The sequence below is a fragment of the Lissotriton vulgaris genome, chromosome 1_2, assembly GCF_964263255.1.
Source record: "Lissotriton vulgaris chromosome 1_2, aLisVul1.2, whole genome shotgun sequence".
Lineage (NCBI taxonomy): Eukaryota > Metazoa > Chordata > Amphibia > Caudata > Salamandridae > Lissotriton > Lissotriton vulgaris.
The window spans coordinates 304,505,595-304,524,271 of NC_141686.1; positions in this window are offsets into that span (position 1 = coordinate 304,505,595).

The window sequence follows — 18,677 nt, forward strand, 5'->3', positions numbered from 1 at the left end:
CAGGCAAGGGTGCCCACTGTCCCCCCTCCTCTTCGCTATCGCGATGGAGCCGCTTGCAGGTCGGATACGACAACACCACACTGCGAGGGGCATCGGGTTTAGCTCTCGGAGCTTATTGATCTTGTTATATGCTGACAATGTGACTTTGTACATTGTCAACCCCAAAGACAACATGAACCCGCTGCTCCGTGAGTTTGTGAGGTTCGAGGGCCTGGCGGGAATATCCATCAATTGGTCTAAGTCCGTAGCTTTCCCACTGACGGATGAGACTAGTCGGCCACCTGCAGACTACCCTATACGTTGGGAAACTGAGGCTGTCAAGTACCTGGGGATATGGATCAGTTGGGATGTGCAGGAGCTATGGTCCCTGAACTTTGGAAGGGCAGTGGATTGGATGGAAGGGAAGATTGAAGTTTGGAACAAACTGCCTTTGTCCCTGGTTGCACGAATAGCGTTAGCGAAAATGGTGATTCTCCCCAAATTCCTGTATCTGTTTGTGAACATCCCGCTGCCCATGACATCGCACTTCCATATGCGTGTGCGCTCGTTGTTGTTGAAACTGGTTTGGGCTGGAGGACAGACGAGGGTCTCCTGGGACCTGCTCACACTCCCACTTCGGCAGGGGGGCCTCGGGGCCCCCGACTTGAAGCTATACTCTCTGTGTGCACAGGCGCAGTTTCTTCATTTTTGGGCCTTCCCCACCCCCTACCAACCGCACGTAGCGGTGGAATTGGCTGCGCTAGCCCCGTTGCCTCTGCGCGTGGCCCTATACGGGAAAGTCACACGCCCTTCAGTGGAGGTCGACACCGTAGAAATGGTACGCTGGACCTGGCGAGAACTGCAGAGAAGAGCTGGTCTCTCCTCCCTGTACGCGCCTGCCGTCCCACTGCGAGGGAACCCGATGCTGCCCTGTTTAGCTGCCAGAGGCGACGTTCTCACGCTCCGAGGGAAAAGGCTACACACATTCGCCGATTTATACCCTGAAGGCACCTTCGTTGAGTTGCGTGCAGATGATGGGGACCAACCTGAATATTTTGCGGACACGCTGCTGTACCACTCCTTTATTTATTTATTTATTTATTTATTGACATTTGTAGAGCGCGGCAAATACCCGTGGGCGTCTCGGCGCTCCTTTAGGGATCTTGCAAACAGTTGGGATCCACTTCCAAAAAATTGGTATCGAGACTCTACAACTGCATGCAAGAGCAGGCCCCAATCACTGTGGCCACAGCCAAAGTTGCTTGGGCTGCAGACCTGGAAGTCCCTCTCACAGACGAAATGTGGGAGTACTGCTGTAAACAGTTAACGGCACTGTCCCCGAACTACCGGCTGCGGCTCATTCACTTTAAATTCTTACATCGATACTACCGGACACCGATGCTACTTCATCGCATGGGCATCCGCACGGATGCGTCCTGCTGGAAGCGCGGAAGGGAGGATGCATCCTTCATACATGTGGCATGGAGCTGTCCCAAACTGACCGACTACTGGACAGACGTCTTTACAGCTATCAACCAAATCTTAAGCAGGAACGACACGCCGTCGCCACTTCTGGGCCTGTTGGGCTACGTCAAGGACACTGAACCTTGTGACAGAAAATTACATGCACTCCTCCTCCTTTATGCTAAACGACAGATTGCACTACACTGGGGCAGGAAGGCGCTACCATTGTTCACTGGGTGGATCGGGGACGTCACTTATGGGCACGCACAACTTACTCACTACTGGGAGACCATGCCCACTGCCTCTAGACCGAATGACATTTGGGAGCCATTTCTACAATGGACGAGAGAACGGGAGGGATCGGTCGTCTCTGGAGGATCGCCTGATGTGGGTGTTTCGGATGATATGGGCTGAATGGTTGATGTGCGAACTTGAATTGTTTTGGCACCGTTGATCCCTTCTGGCACTGCCTTGCCCTGGCCGTGGACCACGCTTGCCCTGCTGTCCCTCTTTGACTTTGCACTAGCGGCGTGTCCTGTTATCCTTTTTACCTCCCCTTGGACCACTTGTCCCAGCCTCTCGTCCGGCTTCGATATCTCTCTTCTCCCCTGCCTCCCCCCCCCCCCCCCCCCTCCACCTCCGCCAGGTATGCTCGTTGCCTGCCACACCTCCACCACTGCCACAGATCGCTACCCGCCGATAGTCCCTCGGCGCAGACACGCGCGGCCCCGTCAAAGTGTGGGGCACTGCGTGGTTGAATTGCTGTGATTGCACCAATGTTACGTTGTTTACGTTTCCTTTATTTCCTTTTCTATTTTGTTGGGGTCGGTTGGGCGAAAACAGTGCTGCTAGATGTATGTGTCTCACTTGCTGTTTCTAGAGCTGGGGCCTGCTGTTTGCCCCGGGACAGCTTCCACATCTCCTGTTATGGTCATCTATCTACTGCACTGAAAAAAGTAAGATCACTCACCGTGCTAAGGTTACTTCGCTCACGTACAATTCATTGAAATATTGTAAACCCTGCTGGGAGCTCGGAGTTCCATAAAGTTATGTTACAACTGACTGCTTTCCTAAATTGGATGTTGTGTAAACTTCATAGCGGCCTGCCTCCGGGTTGTTGGCGTGACGCAGTGTAACCTTCTGTCCCTTTTCTCATAATAAAGGTCTTACACAAAAAAAAAAAAAAAAAAATGTTGTGTCCCTCTGACACTTTATGATGGACCCTCATGGATCGTGGAAATGGTCTGCTCTGTCCTCTTCTTGACTGCTGTGTTGCTCAGGTCCTCTGGTGACAGATGGTCATTACTTTTTCGTACCGTCCTCTCAAGCGTTGGGGCGCTGCCTTGCATCTTCTCCCCTCAATCCATTCATGGAGTTTGTTCATCGTCTGTGGTCCAGTCCAGTCCATCGGAGAGGTAGGCGTCTTTGAGGTCCAACCGGACCATCCAGTCCCCTTCCTGCAGCAAATCTGTCAAAAGATGGATTCCCTCCATGTTGAAATGATTGTAAGTGATAAAGTGATTGAAATCCCTGAGGTTCAGAACTAGTCTGCTTCCACCTCCCTTCTTCTGTACAATGAATATATTGCTGCAAAAGCCGTGAGGCCCTGGGCGACTGGTGCTATCGCGTGTTTTTGCAGCAACACAGCGATCTCCTCTATAAAATGGATCTTGTCAGGAAAAATGGAGACCTGCGGAATATCTGATTGAACAGGACGATAATAAAACTCCAAGTGAATCATGGAGGACCCTACCGTGTAGTGGAAGGGAAGCGTGTAAAGTTAATCAATGCTAGCAACATGCTATTACGTAGAACTTTTCAATGTGGACATGTTGAGGCCGTATAATGTATGCGAGCAAGGTAATTTATTGAGGGCAACCTTCAATGAAGTCTTGGCATAATAATTTACATTTGTTTTGTCATGGTGTTCCCTCTGCTGCCTCTTTAATTCTCTCTTTGATTGGTGCATCTTCTCCCCTCAACCCATTCATGACGTTTGTTCACCGTCTGTGGTCCAGTCACCTTGAACTAAAAGAAACAGCTTTTATTTTTCTCGCAATGACCAGTTCATATACCTGGTGATGTGAATGCACGTTTCTGTTGCAGTCGTCTTCTGTTTATTTTTTCCTGCCAATTGTTAACTTTCACCGTTGACCAGCCTCCCTGTCTATTTAATGGGCTTAATCCAGTTCCAGCAGTTCCGATAGTCTTCCACTTCCCAGAGAATTCTGATTTGAAACCTCTTCTCAGACGGCCTACTCCTTCCAAACTTGGTGGAAACTTGTTTTCCTGATTCCCAAACGTATACTGCTTGATGTTCTTCTGCTGTTCCATTCTGTTTAAATGAGGCAATGTGTCACTTTGTTCTTCTTGGTGGAGTTGTATAATGTCATCCAGAGACATGTCGATCTTTTTCATGGCTGCGGACCCACCATCGCTCTGCTCCATTAGCTCGCCGATACAAGCACACTGTAGAATAACGCCATCATAACAACCATTACAAGCATCCCCCAACACCACCTTGTCAGCTGCCGGTATGCTGTGGACTGCATCCTGCCAGCTTGGTAATGCATGGTACTTTATCCGTTCCTGGAAACAGGATAAATAAAAACAAAAGTAGTAATTAAAAAAAAGAAATGTTGGCTCCAAGCTACAGCTAGCCCGAATACAGGATCACGGTCGACGGGATGTCCGTCGAGATGTGTCCCGTTCCCCTGCCCGGGACCCATTTTTGGGCTCCAGGGTGGGGGGGAAGCTATTTTGTTGTCTGGAGTCTTGGCCGCCTTCTTGGCTTCAAGCTCTTTTTATATGTTTATTGTAAATCTGTGTACGCCAGAGTTGACGGGTCCATTAATGACTGAATGAGGCAAATCCATGGCAGATCGTGTGCATTCAAACGATCCCCTGACTGGGACCCAACACTCTTATCAGTTTTGCGCAAGTATTTAGTCTTAGTTGGAGTTTGCTATACTGCTCAAAGCCACATATCTGTGTAGTGAGGTTAAAAACCAAACAGGACACACTATGTCTTCTTTTTTTTCCCGGGTATCCGTACTTGATGTGCTGACACTCAATTGGTCGCCAGCTTCTATTTCAGTCATGGCCTGTTTATGAAGGGTTTTATTTGAAAGTGTGCCATAGTGCACAGAGTCATGTATCTGTGTAATGGCCTTGGAAGCGGAACATCATCATATAATTTAATTTTTCATCAACCTTCACAATGATTGAGCTGTCCATAACAGCCTAAAATTAGTATTAGTTTTGCGGATGTTCATTTGTCCTCCTTCTAGGCTTCCAGGACTTTTTTCTTCTGCTTCTTCTGCCGCCAAGAGTCACTGTTCTTTCTTGGCTTGGTACGGTCATAAAACGCATCCACATCGGTGTGTGTCAACGGGATCACGGTCGACGGGATCTCCGTCGAGGTGTGTCCTGTTCCCCTGCCCGGGGCCCATTTTTGGGCTCCAGAGCGGGGGACAGATGTTTTGCCAGATGTTTCAGTGGCCGCATTTTAGGCTTCCAGCTCTTGTTTGTTCACCTTGTTCTTCCTTCGAGGGCATCAACAGTTCCTGTTCTCTCGCATCTTATCTTTTGTGTTAATAGATGGATGTTTGTTGTATACTGCTTTACATCACATGACTATACTTGTCAACGGGATGACGGTCGACGGGCTTGCCTTCGAGCGTGTGTCCCGTTCCCCTGCCTGGGTGCCTTTCTGGGCGGGGGGGCAGCTATTTCTGCGCATGTCCAATTGGCCACTTTCTTGGCTTACAGCTGGGTTTTTTTGTTAACCTTCTGCCGTCAAGAGTTACCTTCAATGATCTTCGAGGTCTGGGTGTTTGTTCGGATTATTTTGTAGTGTTGTTTAATGATGCGCGCTCTCCCTCCATTCCGGCTTGCTGATTTTTGATGTTTGTGGCTCTGACCCTGGGCCATTTTTTATCCAATCCACCTGTCTCCACCCCTTTTTCAAGGATTACAAAAATTACTCCATGTTTCCATGCAACCTTTTAAAAATAACTGTAATAAAAACAATAATGTGAGTTGCTGATCTTATTGGCCGCATCGTAGCAATTGCCGTTGACATGAACTCACTCCCAGTGATCGAAATCATTGAACATTTAACCAATCCTCCTCACAATTACTGACCTGTCCATAACAGCCTAACATTAATATTGTTTTTGCTTCCACCTGTCCAGTTTTTGGATTAATATAGACCATTTTTTGTTTAGGATCTGGTTTAAACCGTTCTTGTACAATCTTCTTTGGCGTCGATTTCTTTGACTACCAGAAGGGGTTGTTATAATTGGTCATTCGCTAGCTGTAGTAGTCCATTTTTAGGAGAAATGGATCAAACACCACAGACTCAAGTAATGCAGTGCAGATTGTAGTCACAGATATTGTCCTCTTCTGCTTCCATGTATTCACACTGGACACAATAACAATAACACCACTTGGGGGTCTCTTCTTGACCCCAGCGTGAGTCATTGCGTTCATTGGACTCTCCTTGTTGACCCCAGTCTGAGTCTGACCAGTCTCCCATCGCAGCACCTCGGTTGAGTCTGTCTGGTCTCTGCTCTGCTCTTCCCTCTGCAGTGTCTTCAGGAGTGGGTAAGTTCTGCACTTGCTTTCTTCTTCTAGGTCCTTGAAAGAGTGAAAGTTCAATTCCGCAATCCACTTGAACAAAATCCTTACAAATCCAATGATACGACAGGCTTTGAATACTTTGTGGGGCTGTTCAGGTGAGCTCTGTTAACCTGTAGCATGCAGGGAGTCCACGGAGTCCTTTTTCAGCAAGGTAATCCACAGGGCTGCAGTTCTACTTGGTGCAGTCTTCAGAGGTCAGGCCTTAGGAAACTTTGCTCAGCAAACTTCGCAGCAGGGCACTTCTTGCTTAACCCCTTTAATGCTTCTGTCCGCCAATGGCCGACAGAAGCACTACCTCCCTGGTGCTGCGCTCGTCCATTGGACGTCACCAGGGAGGGTTGTAATTAAAGGTCCGGTGCATTGCACCAGTGGTTTTTTTTTTAATGGCGTGGAAGGCTTTCAGCGTCATCTCCCGCCCCCCCCTCCCGCCCATCTGTGACGTCAGCGCGCCACGAGGCGCTCTGACATCACTGAGTTCCCCACCGGAGCCGAGGACAGCAGCAGGTAAGGCTGCGCTCAACTCAGAGGGGGAAATCTGGCTGGAAACGGCCTCCCCAGCTTTTAGAGAAGCCTCGTTTGAAAGGGGAGAATCTCCCCTGTCAAACGAGGCCTTCCTGAGAGGGTTCCTGAGAGGGTTTCCTGGCTGTGGATCGCAGCAGCGCAGCGATCCACGGCCAGGAAACCCCACTAGACACCAGGGATGTCTTTGGGGGGGGGTTGGCCTTTGTGGTGACGGGCCCCCCCCATGGGGCACATTTTTTAAATATTTATCTTTGCTTTCCCTGGGGGGTGCGATCGACCCCCCCAAAAGTTGGAAAATATGCAGTAAAAAATAAAAAAATGGCGGCGATATTGGCAGGGGGTCGGTCCTTTTGATCAGTGGCCGACCCCCTGTGGGGGACATTTATTTTATGTATGTTTATTTATATAGCGCAGACTTTACCCAAAGGTGTCTGAGCGCTTCACGTTAGGTTACATGAGGCAAAAGTGCCAATTGTGAGCAAACAAATACAAGAGGTAGCACACAGTACATTGCAGGAGGAAAAGGTGATGTGTGTGCAGGTTACAGAAGCATACAAAGTACAAGTTGAGTATCTGCCATTGCAGTATTATACCTCTAACTCAAGATCAAATGTTACATAGGCAATGGTGGCACTTGTGCAAGTATCAAAAGCAAACAAAATGTAAAAGTAGAAAAAAGTGACGTGTGCATGTTACAAAAGTCAGGGAGGTTCACAATAGGATCAGTACTGATACATGATGTGAAAATTGTAACTGATCAATTTACAAAAGCAAATGTTAGGTTACATGAGGCATAAGTGACAATTATTAGCAATCAAATGCAAGAGGTAGCAAACAGTTTATTACAGGATGGAAAAGGTGATATGTGTGCAGGTTACAGAAGCATACAAAGTACAAGTAGAGGTATAATACTGCAATAAATGTCAGATTCTCAAACACAAGATCAAACGTTACGTAGGCCTTGGTGGCACTTGTGCGTTACAAGAGAAAAGTGACGTGTGCATGTTACAAAAGAGTACCAAACACAAGTAGAAGGGTAATACTGCAATGAATGGCAGACACTCAATCCACAAGAATACACAGAAGGCACTTACATAGTCATGGAGAATAGAATTTTCTATAATGGAAGGGGTTCCTTCAGATAAAAGAGAGGGCGTGAATTACATTTGGAAGTGTCTTTGAAGGAGAATTATATAAATTCAGAAACACAAAGGATGCTGCACTCCAGAGATTGGTTTCAGCGTTGCTTTATTTTCACCACAACAGGTGGTGGTGAAAATAAAGCAACTATGAAACCTGTATCTGGAGTGCGGCATCCTTTGTGTTACAGAATTTCAATCTTGGGTAAGGTTTCTACCCGTTGCTGCCTGCACCAGGTACTGAGCGCCCTGACATTTTGAATTGTTATATTTATATATATATATATATTCATTTACAGAGATATTTCTTAGCGCTGAAGATCTGTATTATGTACAGGTAGGTGGATTAGTAAAGCCACGCAGTAGAAACACTTTCTAACAGATGAGAAGTGTCTGTGAGAGGGGCTATGGAGAGATGAGGGGCACTTTTGCAAGGATGGTAGTGGGCGCAAGAAAGGTGGTCATAGTGTGCAATTGTAAAGCACACGTTCACCCGTAGGCATCTTGGAGCCAAAATGATGGTCGCACTGGCTCCCACCAGCGCCAAAAGGCTGCGATGATGGGTATGTGGCAAGGTAAAGTAATACTGCGTTTTTTTTTTCTTTCTTTCTTAGTCTTTTTGGAGAGAGTACTGATTTTGCAAAGGTAAGGTGACTTTGTCATTATTGATTGAAACACTTGACTCTCGCACACACCCACTTAGACTTTAAAACTAACAATCTATCTGCCTTCTACATAGGTTAGTGTTTTAAAAGGATAGTTTAGGCACTAAAAGAGATGGCCCATCGTTGGATGAATGCCACCCAGGCCCTAAATCTGGTTCTGGAGTCCAGCTCTGAGGCAGGATCAGAGACTGAAACAGCAGATACTGAGACAGCATCTAAGGGAGAGGAAAATGGAGCCGAATCTGGGAGTGAATTTTCAGTCCGCGCAGTTCAATCCGATGACTCATCGTCCAGCGATTCTGAAGGAGACGATGTCAGTTGTGCTGTCCCCTTTGCCAGCACAGTCTGTGCAGCAGGACACCCGTAACCGGTTACCTCAACCCAGAGTGCAGTCTTGGCAGCCTCCCAATTTAGTTCAGCCCCAAATTCCGCCTTTCACTGGCGATGCTGGATGTAAAGTCGATACAGCAAATTTTTTGCCAATTGACTACTTCCATCTCTTTTTTGGGGTTGACTTCCTAGACAAAATTGTGCAGCAAACAAATTTGCGTGCCGAACAATTTCAGATGGAGCAAGGAGGCACTCTAGGGCCTCATTCTAGGGTGCACAAGTGGACTCCCACTTCTGTAGGGGAGTTGAAGATATTTTTAGGCCTCACGCTTAAAATGGGGATGGTGCATAAACCAACCTTGGTATCCTACTGGTCTACTCGCACGGTTTGGTTAACCTCCATCTTCGCACCATACATGAGCAGAGATCGTTTTTTGCTTTTGCAGCGCATGCTGCATTTCAATGACAATTCTGCTGCATTGCCCCGGAACCATCCAGACCATGACAGGTTGTTCAAAATTCGGCCTGTCGTGGATCATTTGTCTGCCAGGTTTCCAGAGGTTTGTACTCCTGTAAAGAATATAGCCATCGATGAGTCCTTGATCTTGTATAAAGGGCGGCTGCTGTTTAGGCAGTACATTCCGAGCAAACGTGCTCGCTATCGCATCAAGCTGTACATGCTGTGTGAGAGGACAACTGGCTATGTGTATAGCTTGAGAGTGGAAAGGGGCGACCATTCGGTACCCCTGAACGTATGGTGGAGTACCACAATCCCCCCGGGAAGCCATCTTGGGCGGGAGGCAAGTCTCGGCTGGTATGCTCGAAGCGGCGTAGCCGGGGCGCGCCTTTTCCCGCCCTGGAGTGGGTTGTCCTAGACACGGACGCGACCGGCCACGCCCACGGAGGCAGGCGGGGGCGGGTTTACGCCCGCCCTGAAGACGGATAAAAGGAGCAACAAGCCAAGGAAGCTTCCTCTTGTTCCTGTGCTCTGAAGCTGCACCTCCCCGCTGCACGTGAGCTCGAGACGGAACGAAGAGCCAATTTTGAGCGTGGTAATCTTTCTTTTTGTCTTACAGATACTCCGTCTGAGAATGCCCAAGAAAGTCGGAAAGCGGGTCAGTACCGACCAGATGCTCCGCATGCTCATGAAAGAGGTAGCCGACTTGAAGAAGCAGATGGCGGCTAAGGACGGGGAAGGAGGACCGAAACGACCTTTGCCGGGAGTAGTCCCCGGAGGGAGAGGCAAGAGGTCCAGAAGGGGGGCACCTGGGGGGGAAACCCCGGTTCCCGATATCCCACTTGAAGAGCCAACTCCGGTGCCGAAGGAGGGGAATCCGATTCCCGTGGTGGTCACTTCCGTGTCCGGGGAAGATATGCCTCCCGAGTTAGCAGCACAATTGGCAGCGTGGTTGGGAAAAGATAGCGAGGGCGCCACGGCTGACGACGCCCGGGTGTTAATGAGGCAACTGCGGGAAACTAGGGAGGCTGCGAAGGCACCATCGTCAGTTACCCCGCTGGCTCCGGCGGTGGAAAATGCAACAGGCCCAGGTTCAGCGGCAAACGCAGCTTCTGGTTCAGGTAAGCGGCCATTGTTGATCGCGGGGGAGGGGTCTGCACCTTCACGAAGGGAGAAGGTGGCTCAGCATGTTCCACTGGAAATTAAGGAGAAGTTTTGGGCGAATAAGTATGTAAACATTTTTTCTTTACTTACCGACCATTATGAGATGGAGCATGTTAAGAGCCAAAAGGAGCTCATGCACCCAAATGTTTGGCGCGCAAAAATGGCCGCCTTTAAGGTTGACGAAAACATTGGTACTTGGGGTAGAGCATGGGGAATTTTTTACCTCCATCATGGGCGAGCGTAGGCCCGAGTTGCTGACCGAGCTGCCTATTTATCAGTCACATATCATGGAGTATTCCGTAGCATATGGGGGCAATCAGTGGTTCTGCTATGATAATATTTTTAGAAAAGCGAAGGAACACGACCCAATCCTGACTTGGGATTGTTACGACTCCGTTTCACGGTCAAAAATGGAGAGTACAGGAATGTTGAAAGTACCATTGGTAGGAAGTAGCAGGGGTGAATCCTCCCGCCAATACTCTGGGACGCCCTTTCGGGCGGGTACAGGTAACGAATATCACTCAAAACCGAGTGGCAATGCAGGAAAAAGGGGGATTTGTTGGAATTTTAACAGAGGAAAATGTACGAGGCCCCAGGGGTCATGCAAGTTCAAACATGAATGTGGGGGGTGTGGGCAGCCATCCCATCCTGAGTCCATGTGCAGAGCCAAAACGGGTGATAACGGTGGTAGGGGAAGCGCCAAACAGGTCTGAAATAGTCCGAGGGGCGCCTTTACCTACTCCGATTGATACCATGGCAATGATTCCTTGGCTCAACGAATACCCGGATCATGCTTCCGCTGGGGTGTTGCGAAACGGGTTTTCATATGGTTTCCGCATCCCAGTGGGGGATTTTCAGGGTGTAGCAGAATGTAAGAACCAAATGTCCGTCTTGCAGCATACGACAGTGGTACAGGTAAAGATTGGGAAGGAGGTTATTCGAGGTCGAGTCGCGGGTCCATTTGATGTGCCACCGGTTGCTAACTTTGTTTGTTCCCCTTTAGGGGTGGTCCCCAAGAAGGACCCGGGTGAGTTTCGGCTGATAGATAACTTGTCAGCCCCACGTGGTCTTTCCGTGAATGATGCGATAGACCCGGAAGTGTGTTCGGTGCGGTACGCATCTTTCGATGAGGCCGTCGCCATGTTGAATCGCCTGGGGCCCGGAGCGCTGATGGCGAAATCAGATATTGAGTCAGCGTTCCGGTTGCTCCCGGTACACCCAGACGATCAGCGTCTGCTAGGTTTCATGATTCAGGGTCGCTATTACATGGATAGGTGTATGCCAATGGGATGCTCTATATCTTGTGCCTATTTTGAAAAGTTCAGTTGTTTTTTGCAATGGGTCTTCACGAAGAAAACGGGTTTTCAACATGTTATGCATTATCTTGATGACTTTCTGTTTCTGGGGGCAGCCGGGGATCCAGAATGTGGACAGGCTTTGAATGAATTTTGTGCCTTGATGAATCAGTTTGGTGTGCCGTTGGCGCCAGGTAAGACTGTGGGTCCCTCGACTTGCCTCGAGTTTCTGGGGATCGAGCTCGACTCGGAGGAAGGTTGTTTTCGATTACCAAGAGAAAAAGTGTTAAAATTCAGGGCATCCCTTGACACGTGTATTAGTGAGTCTAAAGTGAAACTACATCAATTGCAACAATTAGTGGGCCAGTTGAATTTTGCCCTGAGAGTAATGCCGATGGCCCGCCCCTTTTCCCGCTCGATCGCTCAAGCCATGGTCGGCCTGAAGGAGGGTCATCATCGCACGAGGCTCTCGGCAGAGGTTCGCCAGGACATGCGCATTTGGTTGGCATTTCTGGCGGATTTCAATGGTCGAATTGTCTGGAACAAACCGGCGGTGTCCTCCGAGGAGCTGGGGCTGTGGACAGATTCGGCAGGGAGTATTGGTTTTGGTGCCATATTCGGCACACAATGGTCGGCCCAAAAATGGCCGTCATGGTGGCACGAGTGTGGGCTGACAAGTAACATTGCTTTTCTTGAACTTTTCCCTATTCTGGTGGCCTTGAAAACTTGGCCTGAGGGGTTCAGAGATCACTCTGTGGTGTTCTGGTCTGATAACATGACCGTGGTTGAGTGTATCAATAGTCAGGCAGCACGATGCAAATGGATTCTGAGACTGCTCAAAGAAATTGTGTTATTGTGTATGCAATTGAATGTGCTATTTAAGGCAAGACATGTGCCGGGGGTAATGAACCAAGCGGCTGATGCGCTTTCTCGTTTCCGTATGCAGGCCTTTTGGGGTTTTCTGCCCACAGCGGACCCGGTGGCGGCACCCTTTCCCGAAGCTCTCTGGTCTCTCGGTGCCCCGAACTACAAAACCTCGTGGGAGAAAGTTTAGCACCCAGGACGAGGAAGGCATATGAAGGGGCGTTCCGTTCCTATTGGGCCTTTTTGGGGACTGCTAGGGGGGAGCTTTGGGGCCAGGAAGAGTTTGTAGTGAAATTTCTGCTGTCTTTACATCAGGCAGGCAAATCAGTGGCTACGGCCCAGAGGCATCGGGCCGCCATTTCCTTTATGGCAAGGGCTCATGGGATCCAGGACCCGACAGCGTCTTTTGTTGTGCAAAAAGCGCTACGTGGGTGGCAACGCCTTGAGGGTCGCAGAGTAGATGAGAGGCACCCGATAGGTCTGGATAGGTTGGCCCTGTTATTATCCGTACTCCCTGCAACGTGTTCATCCCGGTATGAAACAGTGTTATTCCGAGCCGCTTTTGCGCTAGCATTCCATGGGGCTATGCGGGCAAGCGAACTAGTGGCGAAGAACAAGCAGGATGCGATGGGGGGACTGTGCCGAGAGCACATTCAGGTCAAGGGGGAGACGATGACTGTCTCGTTTGTCAGGTCCAAAACCGATCAGGGTGCGATTGGGGACTGCATACTCATACAAAGGATTCCCGGGTCTTCCATGTGCCCTGTGGTTTGCGTAGAGGAATATTTAGCGCAAAGGGTGGCATCATGGGGGGGGACCTTGTTGAGACACGCTGACGCCACCCCACTGACGAGGTTTCAGTTCCAGCGGGTGCTTGCGATGTCGATTTCGGCCGCGGGCTTGAACCCCGGCGAGTTTGGGACCCATTCCTTTCGGATAGGGGCTGCTACAGAGGCTACAGCCAGGGGTCTGAGTGTAAAACAAGTAAAACGTGTGGGGCGTTGGTCCTCGAACTGTTATAAGAGGTATGTGCGTTTGCACATGTTGTGAAGCTGTAATGATGTACTCACGCTTCTTGTTTTGTTTGGTTTTCAGTTGCGCAAGCCTACGAGGCGGGGCGGACTGTGCAGTCGACCCGACACCAGGGGACCAGCGGTCAGACATCACCGGCTGTGAAAAAGGAGGTGTGGGTCGTGGGCCACTCATACGTGAGGCGTGCCGCGGACGTATTCAAAGCAGGTGACATGATTCACGTGGCTGGGGAATACGGGTACAGTGTGTCCTTCTACGGAAAGGGCGGGCTCTGTATTGACCAGTTTCAATCATTTTTTGAGGGTTTGTTAGGGCGGACAAGGTCACCGCCGTCTATAATCATAGTCCATCTTGGGGGCAACGATTTGGTGGCCACTGGTAGACGACTTCTTCTTGAGGCGATGCTTTCCACAGTAAGTTGGTTGGCAAGAAGAGTTCCAGGGTGCACAATTGCATGGTCCCATATGATCCCACGAAAAGTGTGGCGGGGGGCTATTTCGGTTTCTGCTCTGAATCATTCAGTAAGGAAAATTAATAACAAAGTGAGTAGATTGTTTCGTTCAAGTACACTGCATTCTGTTTCGCATGGTTGTATTAAAGGGGACAGTATGTATTTGGGGGACGGTGTTCATTTGTCCCGGGTGGGGAATGAGTTACTCATAGGAGACCTCATAGCTTGGTTAAAGAGTTTATAACATGACCTTTAGGCAGGAGTGTTGTGGGGGGTCCGGATAGCCGGTCAACTATCCGGCCTGTGGCGGTAAGGTCACGATCGGTGAGCAGTAATTGGAAGATCCCTATGGGGGGGCGTCACCCATTACGGATGGGAGCGCTCGGGGGAGGTGGCCATTGGCCCCTCAACGGGGAGGCGGCCCCGTCTAAGGATAGGCCGCCGGAAGGAAAGGAAAGGTGGTCAAGGCCCCTTCCTGGATAGGAGGGGCTACGGGCCCTCCTGGGGAATTTCCCGGGGCCAGGACATCTGCGACGGCAGATGTGGTAAGTTGTGTGGGGTTTGGGAGGGGGTTTACGCTACCTTCTAGACACCTCACACGAGTCCTCAGACGACCGTTAAATGGCGTCGAGTTAATTGGGGCCCCCGTCAAGTCAAGGGAAATTGGGATGTGCACATGAGGTACGCCTCTGTGCGGTTGGCCCGCTCACAAGTGAGGGTGGTATTTCTGGTTTAGGGATCTGACACCGGTTACGACCTTGCCGTTGGCCCTAACGTTAGGATGTACAATTTCAAGTCAAATGTTTTTGTAGGATGTTAGTTCGGCTAGGAGAACCTTTGTATTAGAGATCTGTTAAGGTTAGCCAAACATTGTAATGTGGAAATGAAATTGTACATAATATGAAACTGTTATTTTAATGTTTTGATTTTGTTTCATATTTTAATAAATACGGCCGGGAGGGTCACTCCCTCCCGCCTTCCAAAAGTTCAGAACCGTTTCCGGTTTCCCATCCTTGGGGATTGTGTTGAGAGGGGGTGGCGGGTATCTCAGCCATATGGAAAGGGGCGACCATTCGGTCCCCCCGAACGTATGGTGGAGTACCACGATCCCCCCGGGAAGCCATCTTGGGCGGGAGGCAAGTCTCGGCTGGTATGCCCGAAGCGGCGTAGCCGGGGCGCGCCTTTTCCCGCCCTGGAGTGGGTTGTCCTAGACACGGACGCGACCGGCCACGCCCACGGAGGCAGGCGGGGGCGGGTTTACGCCCGCCCTGAAGACGGATAAAAGGAGCAACAAGCCAAGGAAGCTTCCTCTTGTTCCTGTGCTCTGAAGCTGCACCTCCCCGCTGCACGTGAGCTCGAGACGGAACGAAGAGCCAATTTTGACCCACCCACCAGCCCCTGAGGACAGCTAGTTGTTTTGAATAAAGTTTTGATGTGGTAACTATTTCTTGCAGGTTGTGATGATTGTCGTGATATTTTTGAATATGCAATAAAGATGGTCACTTTCGGTATGTTTTTCAAATAAAGTATTTGCACTAGTGTTGATCAGTAATCATCCTTGTAATAAGTTATAATTGTTTTTGTAATTTAGTAATTTAGGTAGATTTGTCGTATTTATTGTCGGGCGGTAAGGTCATGATCGGTGAGCAGTAATTGGAAGATCCCTATGGGGGGGCGTCACCCATTACGGATGGGAGCGCTCGGGGGAGGTGGCCATTGGCCCCTCAACGGGGAGGCGGCCCCGTCTAAGGATAGGCCGCCGGAAGGAAAGGAAAGGTGGTCAAGGCCCCTTCCTGGATAGGAGGGGCTACGGGCCCTCCTGGGGAATTTCCCGGGGCCAGGACATCTGCGACGGCAGATGTGGTAAGTTGTGTGGGGTTCGGGAGGGGGTTTACGCTACCTTCTAGACACCTCACACGAGTCCTCGGACGACCGTTAAATGGCGTCGAGTTAATTGGGGCCCCCGTCAAGTCAAGGGAAATTGGGATGTGCACATGAGGTACGCCTCTGTGCGGTTGGCCCCCTCACAAGTGAGGGTGGTATTTCTGGTTTAGGGATCTGACACCGGTTACGACCTTGCCGTTGGCCCTAACGTTAGGATGTACAATTTCAAGTCAAATGTTTTTGTAGGATGTTAGTTCGGCTAGGAGAACCTTTGTATTAGAGATCTGTTAAGGTTAGCCAAACATCGTAATGTGGAAATGAAATTGTACATAATATGAAACTGTTATTTTAATGTTTTGATTTTGTTTCATATTTTAATAAATACGGCCGGGAGGGTCACTCCCTCCCGCCTTCCAAAAGTTCAGAACCGTTTCCGGTTTCCCATCCTTGGGGATTGTGTTGAGAGGGGGTGGCGGGTATCTCAGCCATATGTATACAGGGAAGGACACAACTCTTAACCCTGTAGGTTGCCCTCCTATGCTAGGGGTCACAGGACAGATCGTATGGGAGCTTGTCCAGCCACTTCTTCACAAAGGTTATAACCTTTATGTGGACAATTTCTATACAGGAGTAGAGCTGTTCAGTGAGCTCTACAAAGCTAGCACCGTGGCTTGCGGTACAATTCGTTGTCGCCGCAAAGGATTTCCGCAGGAGCTGGTTTGCAAGAAGCTCCAGAAATGCCAGAGCCTTGCGTTGCGTTCCAAAGAACTGCTCGCAGTCAAGTTCTCAGATAGGCGTGATGTGTATCTGCTCACTACAATTCATGATGAGAGCACTTCCCCTGTCACGGTTTGGGGTCAAATGGCCGAAGTACACAAGCCTACCTGTATACTTGATTACAACAAGTACATGGGCGGAGTGGACAAGAACGACCAGGTTCTTCAGCCATACAATGCGAGTCGTAAAACTCGCACTTGGTAGAAGAAACTGTTTACGCACCTGATGCAGATGGCAACATACAATGCGTACGTTGTTTATCGTGAGACCACCGCAGGAAGTCTCAAGTGTCTCCTTGACTTTCAGTTGTCTGAGATTGGAAGTCTTACTGCTACAGAAGCAGAAGCCTCCACTTCATGTGTTCTGGAGGACGTGGCAAGGCTGCAGGAGCGACACTTTGCCGATAAACTTCCTGCAACATGCAAAAAGGAGCGACCATGTCGTCGTTGTAAAGTGTGCTCGATGCAGGGAAAAAGGCAGGAGAGTCGTGTTTACTGTCCTCAGTGCCCAAGTACGCCCGCCTTATGTTTTCCTACTTGCTTTATGTTGTATCACACTAAAGCAAAATACTGGGAAATTGACTGAGGTGGAGCTGCCAATAGGTTAACCGTTCAGTTGGTGTAAATGGATACCTACTGTCTGAGGGCCACACCTTTATCTGTTTTCAAAACCTGGTAGCTGTTCGGTTCGCCAATTGACAAGTGCATTATAGTCCCCATGCTGCTCATACTGGTGGACAGAACATATGCCACGTTGTCATGGAGTATCCGCGTTTCGCATTCAACCGTTCATCGTAGTTTATGATGTTCTCTTTAGGAAGTTTTTGAAAATTCCAGCATGTTTGTCTTAGTTTCAAAAGTAGATATGCTTGCTCAGCTCGAGATATGGCCTTGCGGAATACTCGGGCACCCCCCAACTTGCATCCACAAACTGGAAGGAGTTGGATAGAGCATTGTGAGAGCATCGATAGCTCGTGGCAGAAATGATCACTCAAGCTTCAAGTTGCTAGTGATTGAAGGCATTAGTATAGGGGTTCTTAACAATTTGATAGGGTTAGTGAGGACTCTGAGGACAGACACACGAACGGGATAGAACACCTTACGGTATGTATGCTTTCCGATGGATATTGCAAAGGTATAAGGCAGATAGTAAAGGTAGTATAGGTACACGTTCTGCCTTTTTCTTCCCCATGGATAGAAATCCATTGCTGCCACACTCACACTGAATTTTCTGTAGCACTTTGGGTCAATGCTGCTTGCCATGTTCATCCTCCGTTAGAACTTAGTAGATGGTCAGTTAGCTGTATGATAAGTGCATTACAGTCACTGCACATAACAGTTTATTGGACATATGCTACGTTGTCACGGACTACCCTTGTATCACATTCCTCCCTTCATAGTTTATGTAGTTATCTTTTAAACATTTCCAGCATGTTTGTCTTAGTTTCAAAGGTAGATATGCTTGCTCAGCTCGAGATATGGCCTTGCAGAATACTCGGGCACCCCCCAACTTGCATCCACAAACTGGAAGGAGTTGGATTTAGCATAGTGAGTGCACTAAAGGTGCATGAAAGACATGTCTTCCTGAGCCTCATGTGGCTGTCATGGAGGCCATTAGTATAGGTTCACTGGGCATGCGTTTGGTAACGTTCTGGAAGGAGGAGGTGGAGACTTGACAGGTTGGTAAAAAGTCATTATGTCTAGTGGCATATGAATTATGATATGTTTTGAACATTTCTAGCATGTTTGCCTTAGTTTCAAAGGTAGATATGCTTGCTCAGCTCGAGACATGGCTTTGCGGCATACTCGAGCAACCCCCAACTTGCATCCACAAACTCAATGGAGTGTTGGATTTAGCATAGTGAGTGCACTAAAGGTGCATGAAAGACATGTCTTCCTGAGCCTTGTGTGGCTGTCATGAAAGCCATTAGTATAGGTTCACTGGGCATGTGTTCGGGAACATTTCTGAAAAGGATGTTCTTGACAGGTGGTAAAATACAGTCAAAGTCAT